This window comes from Anticarsia gemmatalis, chromosome 16 (assembly GCF_050436995.1).
Source record: "Anticarsia gemmatalis isolate Benzon Research Colony breed Stoneville strain chromosome 16, ilAntGemm2 primary, whole genome shotgun sequence".
NCBI lineage: Eukaryota > Metazoa > Arthropoda > Insecta > Lepidoptera > Erebidae > Anticarsia > Anticarsia gemmatalis.
In genome coordinates, this window is record NC_134760.1 from 4,431,049 (window position 1) to 4,447,276 (window position 16,228).

General features: G+C 33.5%; 1 protein-coding gene across 1 annotated transcript in view; it reads right to left on the reverse strand.

Annotated features, from left to right (window-relative positions):
- The window catches only part of LOC142979476 (uncharacterized), a 53,299-nt gene that overhangs the window by 3,084 nt on the left and 33,987 nt on the right, over positions 1-16,228 (reverse strand). The window lies entirely within an intron of this gene.

The window sequence follows — 16,228 nt, forward strand, 5'->3', positions numbered from 1 at the left end:
TTAAAGCAATATTTACCAGAAATGTTGTTCCGAAATTGTATGCTTATTAAAGTTCGTTTTCATGAAAATAATATATCCGGAGACGAAACGTCTCTTGATGACGAGGAATGTTAAAAGTGGTAGTTTTTATTCTTATCATAATAATTACTTATGAAACACATACAGTGCGTTGAGATAGAATCGGCAAATTTTTACTTTTCCGTTAACGTAATTCATTAGTAACAATGTAAACTAATAAATTTAGATAAATTCTTCCCCCGGATACTACTACTACTACGGACACTAATAGTAGCGGCACGTGCTTTTGCCTCAATCCACAAATGTTATCAGTATCACGCGAGTTGTACGTCAAATTGTAAAGATACGGGTAACTTGTAACTCTAGTAAAACGTTTCTGTTATAATTACTGTACACGTGAGTGACGTATTATAAAGGTTTGACGTAAAATTCGGCTAACTGTGGCCGTATCGTTACTGATTTTGTTTAATTGTGGTTAGCGGTTTTGATAAGTGATAAGGGTCAAAATTAGGGATATTTTTATTTAAAATTTAATTAATTCTTGTAGTTCTTTGTTTAAGAGCTTTTTAATCTTTCGTCATTAGCTAGCATGATTGTTTCTGTAAAAAAAAATACGACAACTTCCGCGATAAAGTATCGAGTTGTAAGCGATTTTCCAAATTTGTTGAATTCAACGTTTGATATTTTTCTAGGGTAAACTAAATATTTGTTTATTGATTCTGTTTCTTGGATATTTCAAGCATTGTCTGTGTCATACGCATTTTGTGCAGAACAATGTCGCCGTCGGTAACATACTTCTTTAGAAACAAAGTTGTATCTTTGTAAAATCGTGTAATTATGTTATATCCATAAGGAAGTGGTTTTCCATAAATTTTTTTATTATTCTATACAAACCCAAATAGAATCTGTTTCACTATAATTGACTACTTAGTCACAGTAAATTGTCTTCTAGGAATAATTTGATTGTTATTCATATCTGCCGATTGTAGAATGAGCACCGTTGCCGTGGCGCCAATTTTTTATACCAAAAGTGTTTTTATAACTTTTAAACTCTCGCGTTGCATGTTTAATGTATAATAGAATACGGGAATTAACGCGAAACGCATTTTACCTTAAAATGCCTAACGTTTCGGCGCAGGTTGCACTCGCCGTGGTCCCAGGCAGTCTGCCTGGGACCACGGCGAGTGCAACCTGCGCCGAAACGTTAGGCATTTTAAGGTAAAATGCGTTTCGCGTTAATTCCCGTATTCTATTATACATTAAAAGTGTTTTTAATACGCAGATCAAAGAAATAAACCGCAACATTAACAAGAATTAGAAAATTAATCATTTAGAGATATCAAAGTCTTAGTGAAAATATGTTTGATTAGTTCTACATTCTAATGAATACCAAACAATAAATCTGTATGATTTTTATTCTATTGGTTAGTTTTATATACTTGACGATATCACAAGATTTATAGACAAAAGCTCACTTTATTTATTATATTTTGATTGGATAAATATTTAGGTCCTTTATGCTCTACATTTTTAAAGGGTATGCGGCAACACAGTCTATTACGGAAGTCGGTGATTCACTTTTCGTACTCACTACCTAGTATCGACTAACTTGAATCTCTAATCCATTACCGGCTGCTATCAAGTAAAGTCAATAAAACAGACTTGTTATACAAAATCAAGATGTTTATTATGTGTGTCACGCGTACGGAACCGGTCGCGTGCGACTTGGGATTGCCGCTGATTCATACCGTCGCGATCGCATAGAATAGACTAGCTGACCCGCGCAACTTCGCTTGCGTCTCATAAGAGAGAATAGGTCATAATTCCCCCCGTTATGTAATATTTTTCGTTGCTACTCTGCTCCTATTGGTCGTAGCGTGATGATAGAGCTATAGATAGCCTATAGCATTTCTTGATAAATGGGCTATCTAACTCTGAAATAATTTTTCAAATCGGATCAGTAGTTCCTGAGATTAGCGCGTTCAAACAAACAAACAATCAAGCAATCAATCAATCAAACAAACAAACAAACAAACTCCTCAGCTTTATAATATTAGTATAGATGTGTTTCGTGACGAAAGTCAGGCAAAACTAACGTCTCTATACAGTCAAGGTTTATTGCAATTGTGACGTCATAACACTCGATAGTCTACGGATTATAATTATTATTGGATTAATTTAAACTAAAAAGGTACGAATTGTCATTGTGAATTTGTGACCCACTTTGTATAAGGCTCGTTTTAAATTCGTTGTTAGACCATACACTCATATTTAATTTTTAAAGAGGTTATATGTTTGCTATGTTCAGTTCAGGATTGCGAAGTAAAAGATTAATATGAGTCTTGGTCTAAATATTAGAATGTAGAGTAACCAATGTTAGTATAGATGTATTGAAATGATAATTTCATTCTAAATCGCTTAAAGTTCAGAACAAAATTCCTTGAGGTAAAGAAGGCAAGGCCTCTAGTCATAGCGATGTATTATGCTAAGTATTCAACATTTGTTATCCGATTACGTTGTCGTCATGTCAAGCGTATGCGAACTTAAGTCAAACGGTTTCAAGGGTTTCTAGCAATAGTTTTGAATACAATAGATAGTAAAAATAACCCTACAAAGTAAAGAAATCTATTTTATTCGTTGTATTTGTTACAACATTCAAAATAATATTGATTTAGAATTTATCAACATTCAACAGTATTTATTACATATAATGTATGTACTATAGTTGGTATGTGGTCGGTGGTTATCTGCAGTTGGTGCTATCGACTATCTTGAGTTAGACTAGGTAATAGTTCCTACGGCGCGGCGGCGACCAGTAGAGGCGTTGGTCGGATTTTCATACAAATGTTGTTGTTGGTAGTCGATAGTGGTAGGAAATCGCCGCTCGTATAGTTTGCTTGTGTATGCAGCAAAAAGAAAAATATATACCTACAAACTGGAAACGGGTATTATTTCCATGACGGGTAGTGGAAAATTATCGACACATGAAACGTCACTTATGACTAAGATATTAATACGTAACTATTTCCAATGATTAAATAGAAGTTCCGTGTGTTTATGACGTTTCAAAATAATTTCTTGGATATTCTGACACACACGATTATGAGTAATGATAATAAAATCCTGGTGAAAGTGCAGTACACATGTGTTGTGTTCACCTTGGCACGTTGCCAAATACTTTGGGATAATGTTTTTTTATTCATTGGTAGTTCCCAAAGTATGATTCAGATTTCATTGATATGCATCTTTCACAGCACTATTGACTTATGTCAAACTTCTCAAGAAATTCCTAGACAAGTAGTTTAGTAATTTTTACTCAGAATTTTAATATTTCGTTATGTTATAGAGTATGGAAAAAAATACATTGTATTTTCTATATAAAAGCTTATTTTCCGGTGATTAATGTCTATTGTTTGCAGTGTTGTCAATTAATATTGTTCTTAGACGTAAAAGGAAGGAACATTTTGTCTCGCTATGATGATACATACATACTATAGTATAAACTATAGGGTGTTTCCAAAACGTGAATCGTTTGCTTTATTACCGAGTGTACTGACTCAGCAAGGATAAGGATGTGTTTCCATTGTATGTTTCCCGTAAAACATTTCAACATTGGGCATACACAAAATATTGGTACTACAAAACATTTTAAATTAGTAGTGTAATACATAATTTGTATTCAATATAGAAAGCTTTTCTTAACTTTTTGATTTGATGAATATTTGTTTTTGACTCTGTAGAGTTCTATAATTCCTTCGTTAAGTTGCCTGTAGTAAGATTAAACTGTACCTTGTGCTCTTATAAAAATACAGATTTTATTATTTCAAAACTTGATTTAAATATAGATAATGTCCTTTCTTTAAACTTTGTTCCTATCACACTTCGTGTAAAAATAGCGTAAGCTAAATATAAATATAAGCTAGCTATTTGTTTCATGTTTTTGTTGAACGTTAAGCAAAAACATTCTTGCCGTCTTTGTACTTACATTATTATGTTAATTCGTGCGTTAGCTTTGTATGTATATTCGTTTTATGATTGTACGCATTGTGTACCCGAGTAGTAGCACGTACACACAGTTATTTAAATATTGCACCAACAATTTCGGCAGTTTCGAAGAAAAATGTTGACCGCCATTAAAGCTTATCTGATTGTTTTTATTTTATCTAATAAAAGGACAATCAACTTCGGTTAAAAAGGTTGTATGTCTGAGCTCATGTCTGGCTGGAATATGATTAGCAAGTAAGTAATTAATATTTAGTACTTGTAACCGAAGATCAATATATGACAGATAGGATCGTTAAAGCAATAGAAGTCGCCAAAATTGTTGTTCTTTAGTCTCCGCCTTGTTAGGTATAAGGTGTGCGGTAAATGTACTTTGTGCATATAATATTTAAAATGCAAAAGTTTGCATAGCATTTGTTACTCATACACGGCAAAACTGATTTTGATGAGTTTGTAACGAAACGTATATACGATACATTTTCATCCCGGGAAATGTTAACACGCGGACGCAGTCGCGGACTGAAACTAGCTCATATTAAGTATAGATCATATTGAGTAGTGCGATTTCAATTTGTTCAGCAAAGTTCAGTTTTACTTCTTATTGTGTAAGTGCTTGTTGATATTCACGCCTCTACCTAACCCTCGGGGGAAGTACAGGAGCCATGTTCCGCCAGTTTTTAAATAAATTAATTAAGTAAATTGAGTAGGAAAAACAAATTTCCTTATTTATTACAAGGAAGTTAACTGAAACATGTATTTTAAAGTGATTGGTGAATAATGAAATGGTGTGGCATAAAAAAAACATATTGGTGAATATGTAAATATTAGTCATTAAATAACATTATTTTGGGAAAATTGTATGAAAATTTTGTACAAATTATTGTAAGTTTAAACTTTTGTCAGTGGCTTTCTCCGTTTTGTTACTGCAGGTTCCCAACCTTTTCTTAGTCCGGGACAACTTTTATATTATTCTTGTTAGCATGTCAGTATATTAAAAATAAAGTGTAATAATCATCCTGGAAATTTATTCTTTTTAAATCATTCGCGGGCCGGCCATATCTTCACTACTGCGGACCACTAGTTCTTTTACGTTACATTATAAGAACAAACAGTACTGTCTCAAACGAATTTACAGCGGTGTTACTGTTTTCTCTATAAATTATGTTTATGATCAATACTAATATTATAAAGATGAAGAGTTTGTTTGTTTGATTGTTTGTTTGTTTAAACGCGCTAATCTCAGGAACTACTGGTCTGATTTGAAAAATTCTTTCAATGTTAGATAGTCCATTTATTGAGGTAGGCTATAGGCTATATATCATTACGCTACAACCAATAGGAGCAGAGGACCAGTGAAAAATGTTACAAAAATGGGGAAAATTTTGACCCAGTCTCTCCTATGTGACGCAAGCGAAGTGACGCGGATCAGCTAGTAAGATATATTAAAAAAGAAGTAACAATCCTCGAAACTAAATAAAATTCGACTGAATAATTTGATTCATAGGAAAATGGTCAATACTCTACTATTTAATTTAAAGACAGCTATTTTCTAAGTATTAGGCCCCACCCATACTTTAGTGGGCACTGGTAAAACCTATTGCAATATACATAAACGGAAACTTGACGTGCTTTTAGCAGTTGTAGTGAACGATCTGTCTATAACCAACATTAAGCAATCGCTTGCTTATTCTAAGTAACGATTCATGGACGTCGCGGTCACAACAACACTGCACTGCCTTACTTACCCCTGGTTTCTGAGGTACATTTAGCGATAGTTTATCTATTCAATAAATTAAATGCATATAAAAAAAACGCTATTGAATGGATTAACTACCACTGAATGTTCTCAGAAACCGGGCTCTAATCTTTGCCTGATATTCGGCTTTCATTTGTTCGTTACAAAACTCTTTTACGAGACGATAGAATCTTTATAATATCTTCATATATAAATGAAGATGGTAACCTGATGACGATCCCGCAAGTTATTTCTGATCGGTAGTTATTTTTATAACTTAGATCGATCAGAATAAAAAAATAGTGATATTATTGTGTCCTCATAATTATAAATAACAGATCGCAATAATATGTGTTGGATAAATATAAAGAAAATGCAGAAAGTAACTATATTTAAAATGCAATCATTTTTATTATAAAATACCTAATTAAAAGTTTACCACAACTCAATCGGTATTTAAGTCTTTTGTGTTGTAAAAAGGTTGAATGACGACAATCAGTGTCACACATTCGACATACAGAAACCAAGTAAATTAATTAACAATAGTCTTTGTTAGCCCCACAAACCACAAGTAAGTACCTAATGTTGTAATTACATAACACTTGTATACAATGGCTTACACATACATACATACATACAAACATTATAATATGTGTGTATTGTTAGCTTAGGGTTTATATCGTTGCTGTAAGGCTTTAAAGGCACTCATAGCAAATTTAATCAATAAAGTTTAATAGGATATACATCTCGCCGCTAGAACCGCGTGTGGTAGGTTCAAATCCCACCCGGGACAATTTTTTTGTATGATGAGCACGAGTGTCTATTCTGAGCCGGGTTGTTAATGTGTCTATAGAAATATGTAATGAAAAGTATATGAATAAGTTTATCAGTTATTTGGTTACTATATACAAGCTCTGCTTAGTTTGAAAGCAAATGACTATAATATATGTGAGTTGTCCAATGATATTTACATTTATTATTTTATTATTTATATATTTTTATTTATTTATTTTTCCCTTTACTGTCCCACTGCAGGTCAAAGGTCTCCTCACAAACGAGGGGGAGGGGTTAGACCATGAGTCCACCGCGCTGGCCAACTGCGGGTTGGTATTTATATTTATTAAATATATTAATATTAAGTGGCATTACATAAGTAGGTAACTAATATGAAGTAATATGGTTAATTCAATAATTATTGAAAACATCTCTTACGTTTGAGAAGCACGCAACGCTGGGAAATACCAGTATTTGTTATGATTGCTCACTTCAAAACAATCATGTTTGCTGTTCTATTTTATTTAGCAGCAATATATACCTTGTTAATAATAAGTATAATTTATAAAGTAAGGAGATGGTTAATTACATGATTTGGGTGACTTATAATAAAATAGAAAAAGTCTTATATATAAGCATTTGTAAGTATATTGTAAGTCCGTATCTTTCCGAAATATGATGACTAATCATTTCCAGAAAGGTGAAACAAAACATTAACGATGACCGAGTTACCTATTCCAGCCAAATTTACTTAAAAAGTAAAATTGTCAGGAAAATGTCTTTTATTTGTTGTGTTCTTTCTACCCTTCATAATTGACAACATTTCATTTTTTTAAGTAACATATATTATCATTTTATTCTAAACTAGATGTGAAATAAAGGGACCCATATTTTTTATTTTTGTGATATTTAGTTATTTTCATTCATGATTTTCACTTTGAAAATTGTTTCATTCTAAACAGGCGTAAGTGCCAAATGACGTCACATATACGGCGGAATAGCATAATGCCTTTGCCTCACAAGTCACATCATTTAGAAAAAAACAATATATAAATGTCAGTGTCTTGTCAACCTGGCACGTCTATCGTATTATTGTTTGCTTACAAATACATTAATTGTTTTATAAGTTATTATTTTCCGTTCTCCGTTATTTATAAATCATGAAAGTATCTGAAGAACTCCAAGTTGCTGATAGTGGAACCTGCCCATAGTAAATTACTTAATGCTTTTGGAATATATGCACGAAAACATACCTACTTACTTATGCATTACTTTGTCCATATTTTCTGAAGAATGTGAGAAGCGTAAAATAGACTCAGGACTAATCCTGAATTATTGTGGTAAACATCAGCCTACTTTAAATGACTACAGCATATTTAATTTAATGCTCCAGTATATACACCAGCAGCAAGACCATAGCTATAGGGATTTTAATCAGTTCTGTCAAGATGCTCAAAGTGAAAAGGTGATTGACAGTGTGGCTGAAGCTACAAAAGATCAAGCAGATTCAAAGCTGTGGCATTCCATGTGTCAGGGAAGAGTCACTGGTTCTAGGATCTATGAAGCAGTACATTGTCAAACAGGAAATGGTGTTTTGGTGCAAAGTATCTTAGTTGGCTATAAGGTGCCTGAATTTAAAGCCATATGACGAAGTAAACATTATAAAAACAATTAATTTAAATATTACAAAATGATTTTGGAGTTATTCTAAGTTCAGGCCTAATTCTAATTTCCCCTGTTATTGGTGTTCCACCAGATGGGATTTCTGCGAAATTTGTTCTGGAGATAAAATGCCCAATAGGTGGAAAAACAATCAAGAATTATGTTAAAAATGGCAAAATCCAAGGATAATGTAAGGCCCAAATAATGGTTCCGATGCATGCTGAAAGATCTGTTTTGTATTGCTGATCCAACTTTTGAACAGACAAAATTAATACACAAATTGAGTATGATGCAAATTACACTACAAAGATTTTAGAAGACGCTGAACCATTCTGGAAGCAATATATTGTTAAGACTATTTTAGAAAGTGTTAAATAAAACAAATTGAAATTAGTTTACGTCTTTTTATTCATTTTTTATTATAGGACTATAGAGATTTTTTGACCCACATGCTACTGTGACTTTTTCATCTGAATTAGTTTATTATATATAACAGTGTGGCTTGAGTATCTTAAACACGGACACACAACACCCACATGCCACAGTATTACACTATTCTTGCTTGTTGAGTTAGGCGCAGCAAAAAATTGTTTTCGATCGTCTCCAGAACTGTTTTCGTAAGATGGCACAAAACAATATTTAAGATCCTTCATAACCCTATACTGTTAACTAGGATTCATTTCGGGAAATCTATAATGTTTACAGTTCATAAATGATGCTAAATACTTCAGTAACTTATTTATTGTTGTATTTTCGTGTTTGTTTACTTTAAAACATTAATGACATTTCAAATGTCAATCTACATAACTTTTATTCAAATTGCAAAGGCAAAGGTAAGACGTTATTCTTCCGTATATGTGACGTCACAGCGTAATTTTTGGTTTTTATTTTATTTCTCCCGAAATATTGAGCCAAAAAATATAAAAAAATATGGTTTGTATTCAGGATGAGAAAATGAAGAAATGGTATTTTTATTTTAGGTACTTTAAAATTTTGAAATGTTGTCAATTGGGTAGTTACCTGGGTTAACGAAAAATGATTAAACTCGTACTCGTAAAAGGTTCATTTAAAATGCTCAGGCTATGTAGCTTTTTTCGTAAATTATGTTGAAATTGTAATTATTACAGACCGAAACATTTTATTAGACACTCATTTGATATCAACGAAAATCTGCAATAGTGACGTCACTACGCCGTATTTCTGTACTAAAATGTGTTTTTGACATTTCATAAAGAGTAGCTGATCTAATTGGTAGGCAACTACCGTATTACTGAACTAAATAGTAATATTTGTATGATGTAAAAGTCATTCACTACTTCCGGAGTATAGAGACAAGAGTCTCTAGTCGGGTACTAATCGACGACGATTACTTTTTCTTAACGTCAATATTGCATTTTATTTCGTAACAACATGATGTCTTATTCACAATGATCTAATAAAATAATAAATGAGCCAGTGAGTAAATAAAACAGGCTATATAGGTATTAATGCAGCTCTATCTATTACTGACGCAAATCACTGTGACCCTGGTAAATCCCGTCCTATAAATCTTTCTATTTTTAATTGTAATGACACCAATTATGTTAATATTGTGGAATATTCTATATAGAATTAAATGTAAACAAGAGTGCTTGGAGACGAAAAACTTTTTTTGATATTTTTGTATAAGTAGAGTCTGATTATGCGTTACATATTATTTTTTAATTTTACTCATTTTATTTCAAAAGACAAAGTTTAGAATAGTTGAAAATCATATAAATATGACTGCATTTTGCTATTTGCATTGTTCAATTTGCTGGTGTTGTGTACCTTAGGGACTAGGTGCAGTCATAGAGTATTAAAGTTAGTATAAAGTAATGCAAATCATATTTGGGTCCAACATATATCGTAACAGGACAAAATAAATTATTCAATAATTTTCGCAAATACTAATAATGTTTAAGTTTCTATCAGCCGTGGCAGTTTCGGGAGAAAAAGTATTTATATAAAACTATCATAATAATGTATTATAACTGTATAATAAACTGTCAAGTTATACTTAAATCGCGACAATGATTTTACGCAAACCATTTACGTCAATCGCATGACATCTGCGCTTGAGTGAGTCACGGTAACGCGTTTGTTAATTAATTCACAGAAAATTATGTGTTGTAGAGCCAATGACCCATTTACTATACATATATTATACAAGCTTTTTTGTACATAGCTGTGCGTAAAAACACCGTAAGTGAGGTAAGGCCGCAGTAAAGTAAACGATCTAAAGTCTTGCAACAAAATGATGCCTAAATAAATAGTAAATATAAGTTATAGTATAAGGTTTAAGCATACATTCGCAATTTATTTATAGCATCTGTATAATAACTACTTACATATATTATAATAGTTCTTTCGCCGTGACTGTCTGTCTGTTCGCGATAAACTCAAAATCTACTGGCTAACGTGTAAAAAACATATTGCATTTTTGTAAAAAAAACTTTATAAGCTGGGCCAAGTCAGGGCGGGTGGGTAGTACCGTGATAACTGATGTATTCTGTGGTTGAACGATACTATATCCGATGTCGAGTATAGCAATTCTTGAGAAAACGATTATGTTTTTTTTATTGAGAACGATGGTAATTCTGGTATTTATAGTCTACTTAGAAATCAATTGAACACAGATTGCTGTAATAACTGACCTACATATCTTTGTGTTTTGGGGTCATAGTAACACATGCCTTGTAGAATATGGCTATGTTATGTACTGTAATCTCGTCTTAGTGGTAACTTAATACAATTTTATGGAATTAATATGAACTTGGGGACGTGGATAGATAATATACATATTATTATTATGTTAATAATTTTGATTGAATGCAAATACGGGTAGGTTAGTACGCTTATAAACACATAACAAAAAGTTATGTTTTGTATAGTTTTTTTTTAGCGAATAATAGGTCTATTTAGTTCCATATACAAGTGAGGAATCATTTTACTACGCAGAATACAAGAAATAAAGATTTACGTGGTAGCAATCAAGTCGGTATTCCCCACAACTTCAACTGATGCCAAGCGCGAGTTGGCATACATTCTAATGTTTACGTAAAGACGTTTCTTAGAACAACATAAATAATTAAGCGATCAATTTCATTATCATATGACATTGAAACTTATTATGTCAAAGTCCACTTGGTACAGATGTTTATTTTTAGTCGCCTAAGGTGTGAGAGTTTTCCAAGTAGATCTTAGTATTTTTCTTTTAATTACAGATCAGTTTTCCCGTCATTCCTATAGAAGTTTTTCGTCCATTTTTTTATCCCGATGCGAAACTTTTAAACCTGTCTTCGGCGTTTTTACATCTAACCGTTTTGGTTCAAAATTAGAAAGAAGGTATAACATAATTACCTTTTTGTATACAAGTAATACGGCGACGGCGCAAACTTTATCGCGAGTGAAGTCACGACGACAAGCTAGTTTATCAAACAAAGCCATGTACTTCAACTATGACAGCTCATACAACAAATAAAAACTAATGTACTACCTATAAAACCCATCTATTTTCGATATGGATGACTCAGTTCAGTTAAAACGTTACGAAATTGTTATAAACAAGTTTGTGGTGTGATCCCATCAATTATAAGGTCAGGCGTGTAATTTCTATGATGTGTTGATAGTGTGACAAATGTATTTACCTGACCTGTACCTACAGTGAGAGGAAATCCCTGGTATACTCGTGTTCATGACGAGTACTACGTTGTTTGTTTTATTACGTGAATACAATACGTAAGGTTTACTTTCGCAAAGATCTAACGCATCTTAGATCTTTTCGAAAGTAATCTTATTAGCTAAAATACATAGTTATAAGTCGCTCATTTTCATTGCCAAAATTAAGGCGTTCAGCCGTTAATTATACCGAATAATGGTTTCTAAGAAAAGTTCTTAAGAGTGTGCCCATACACGTAACACTAAACTGAAGTAGCTAAAAGTAACAATCGAAGCAAAATTGGTATTATAACTAAAAGTAGAAGACTCCTACTATAGTTCAAGGCGTCTCCTTAGATAAAAGTAGAAACCGCGGTGATACACAGTGAAAAGTTGTACAAAATCAGTTAGTAAACAGTAACAGAAAATCAGCGTCAATCAAAATCATTAGTAACAATTTGAACGTCATTATAACCCGCAACTAAACTCTTCATTTAGTTCAAATCAGCTCTAAAACCCGTGCTCACATATGCAATAATTACAGTACAAGCAGTTTATTAATCCAAAGTGTATTCGATAATGATTTTCCCTAGTCGATGCCACTCGCACACGGCCTCGGCCGCACTGAACGAATCCACTTCATTTTGCGGTGCCAGCATGCACCGTTCCTAATTTTGCGCGCTCGTACATGAAATTAAAATCGGTTTAATGTATAAATGTGATATGCACTTAATTAATATTTAATTAGGTGTCTAAATAAAAGCGCTCTGCATTGGGTGTTGCGGTTCGCGATAGTGTTGTCATGTAAAATTATGTACTGTTTGCTAAATAGCTGTTTGGTTGAATTTTATATAATCTGTACATTACGGACTGGCTGTTGGGCGCTGGGCTACTTTTTACGTAATACAGAGATCAGGCTAGAATTTGACCGACGACCAATACTTTACAGCAAATGTCGATAGGCAATATAGGTACAATTGACTTAATTCAAAGAGTTTATTTAAGTTGTGATAAAGTTAGGCCGTAAGTGGTCATTGGTTCAAATTCGGACTAAGTATTTTCGTATTCATGTAATTCATAAAGGATCAATTTAATATGAACAATACACAAGGAACTAAATTGTTATTAACAGTGTTTGAATAACAACTTTGTTTTTGCTTGTAAATATGTGACGCAGGATAATTACGTCAAACATTTGAACTTTTTCTGTTTAGTTCTATGTATATTCCTGTTAACGACACAGCGATATGGGTTAGCACAATAATGAGTCACTTAGTTCACAAGTAAAATAAGTCTGAACAAAATAGCTGGAAAATATTTTTCTTGAACACAATTTACATTTACTGGACTATAACGCAGTAGTTATGAAGGCTAGCTGTTAACATAGGCACGGACAGGGAGCCTAGGCCTGCCGGTGACGTGGGATAATTACCGGCCCCCCTCCCTGTCTCCCCGCCGCCTCGCCCCCACACCCCCTCTGTCGCCTACGGTAATGTCACATTAACGCCCTTACCTCGGGGCGTCCGCGTGGCGAACTGTCAAAACATCGCGCCCCAACTGTTAAACGAAACGATATGAAATAAATGAAAATACCGATTAAAATGGCCTCGAAATCCTGTCAATGTGTTGCTCTGATATGAAGCTGTTGTGATTGCAATTTTCAATTGTTTTAATGAGAGGATTAGGTAGGTTTTACGCATTTATAGCAAGCTAAGTACTTTGAAACTATTGCTTCGTTTTAGAGATTCGAATGATGGGAGATAATTTGGTTTGTATTGTATATTGTGTTTTTTTACAATTATCTATGTATGTATTTCTAGAGAAAAACGTGCATTAATGTTGAATGTTATTCTTAGGGAGTAGGTTCAGTAAAGGAGGCTTAAACGTGGTTGAAACATCTTCCAAGTATGTTGCGGTCAGCTTCCAGTCTGCAGTGATGCGACTGATTACCGATATAAAATGTACACTGAACCTTCGCAACTCGACTAGCACATAACGGTTGCTTGCATCTTTAAGTTCCTGACATTTCGTAGCCACTCATGTATTACATGCCATTTTGTAAAGATTCTGCTCTGTATTTTTACTTCCCTTTACCTACAATTTTGTCACTCGTTTGTTTAAATATCGTCTTCTTTGAGAAAGATTATTCTTTCAGTCAACAAATTCGAATCGATGTATTTTGTATTCGCTTAGCTACGGACGGATTCTCTCGCTACGCGATTTTATAAACGAACGGAGAATTCTTAAAATATGGATAAGACGTTGCTTGTGTAAGTATCAATGAAATTTTGACGATATATGTACGTCATGACAGTGTTCCAACACAGTAATGTATAATTGCATCTTGAAGTGAGTTTTTGTCGCAACAATAGCATACATAATAATAGTTTACACATCGTCAAGTAGACGTTGTCGTATGCAAACAGGCTGAGCCAATCAAGGCGTTGATTAGGGGTGGAGGGTGCAATTAGGCTCCTTTGATCGCGCCGCGCCCGTTCTTGTTACACACACATTTGGCACGTAATTAGTCATATAATCGACATGTTTGTGTTATGCTGAACATTAAACCGCTATAATTTGCTTAATATTATGTAGTGACGTGAAAATGTGCATGGAAATGTATAGCAAGTTGCAGTAGACAATCAAATAGGTTTACGGACAAGCAGCTCCTCTAGAGCTAGCTAATAGTTTCAAAATTAATGGAGGTAATACAATACAACTTTTTTAACAATTATTACAGTGGTAGTTAACACAGGAATGCTACTAACAAGAGCTGACATTTATTTTTGGATTTTTAAAAGTTTGAAACTTAAGTAGCTATATTTATTGAACCATGAACTGTATCAAAATATAAGTCCAAAAAACGCGTAAGACACTGCTTACATTAGTAATTTAATATTCACATAAAATTATTCACTTAAATGCCCAAGAAAATCCATACAAGCATTAACAGGGTTAAAACAAGACAAACAAAGTATCGCATAGTTGTGAGAAGCTTTATAATTCTCGCTTTACTGCCATAAGAATATTCTCACCCCTCGGAGCGAGGCTCTTTTGTTTTTGTTAGTGATCACTTACAACGTAAGTTGGCGTAATTCGATACATCCTGTGCTTCATCCAAGCTTGTACTTGAAAGGATCTAACTGCCTTCGTTCCCAGACCGTTTTGGATTTGATTTCATTTTGATATATGATTTGATTTGACTTTAGATCAGTTAGGGCTTTATTATTGAGAGTTGGGTATATTGCAATAAAATGCCATGATACTTTTTATGCATAACTTAGCAAAATAAAAAAGGTAGAGCTTTTCGAGCTAAGAAAATCTGCCTACTAACTACTACTACGTCCTACAACGGATAACATATTTCTACTTCCAGGTCTACTTAAAAAACTAGGTATGCCACACTTTTGTGTATAAAAAACCCTGATGTGGGTTACTCCATTTATTTACGTATTGATAAACACAACAAGGTAAAGCAACCACGGCGACAACTATACAATATGTAGCACTGAATCCACAGCGGCGGCGGTTACCTCCCGAAACTTACATTTTCAAACCCTATATCACAGAGAACGAAAATGCCAACGGTATTGACAATAATTATCAGCCGGATAACGGATATCCGGTCTAAACTTACGGCGGGCGGACGACCGGACTTCCGGCCTCATTTATTCATCTTACAAACAGCATTTCTTGTTGAGGGTTGCAAATACGAGGCCATTTTGTTCAGTGTCAGGCTTAGTATTTAAACGTAGATCGGGAAAGGGTTATACCTTACCTGTACTAAAGTTGTGGATAGTACTGGGTTCTCTTTGTTCAGTACCATATGGGAGATATATATTTTTAGTAACATTGCCATGATTGTAGTGAATACGTTGACTTCAAATTAAATGTTTTGGAAAAATTCGCTTAATATAAGAACGTTAAGCTAGTAGTCTAATATAACCTTTTAGTTTTATAGATAAGATATAAAAGTGTACTGAACAGAAATAAGGTAACTAGTCGTATCCTGCAATTATGTTCAAATCAAAATTTAAATTGTAGAATTCAAAATCGTAAGTAGCGTTTCGGCTCAAAAACATTAAACAAAAACGGAATATTAAGAGAAATTGTTGTAGTAAAAACGAAATATAAATAAGATACAAACGGTAACATTGTTCGGTTCAATGCGTTCGATTCTTAAGACACGTTCACTGTGGGTAATGTAAGTTGTCGAGATTAGATGCGAGGCCACGAAACACGAGTATTACGATACAATATCGTTACAAATCGAATGCTGTAAAATGTTTCTCTTAAGGAAATTTGGCTTATTTTATTGTATTGTACTATCAAATGATAAATTGAAAGAGTGACCTGCAG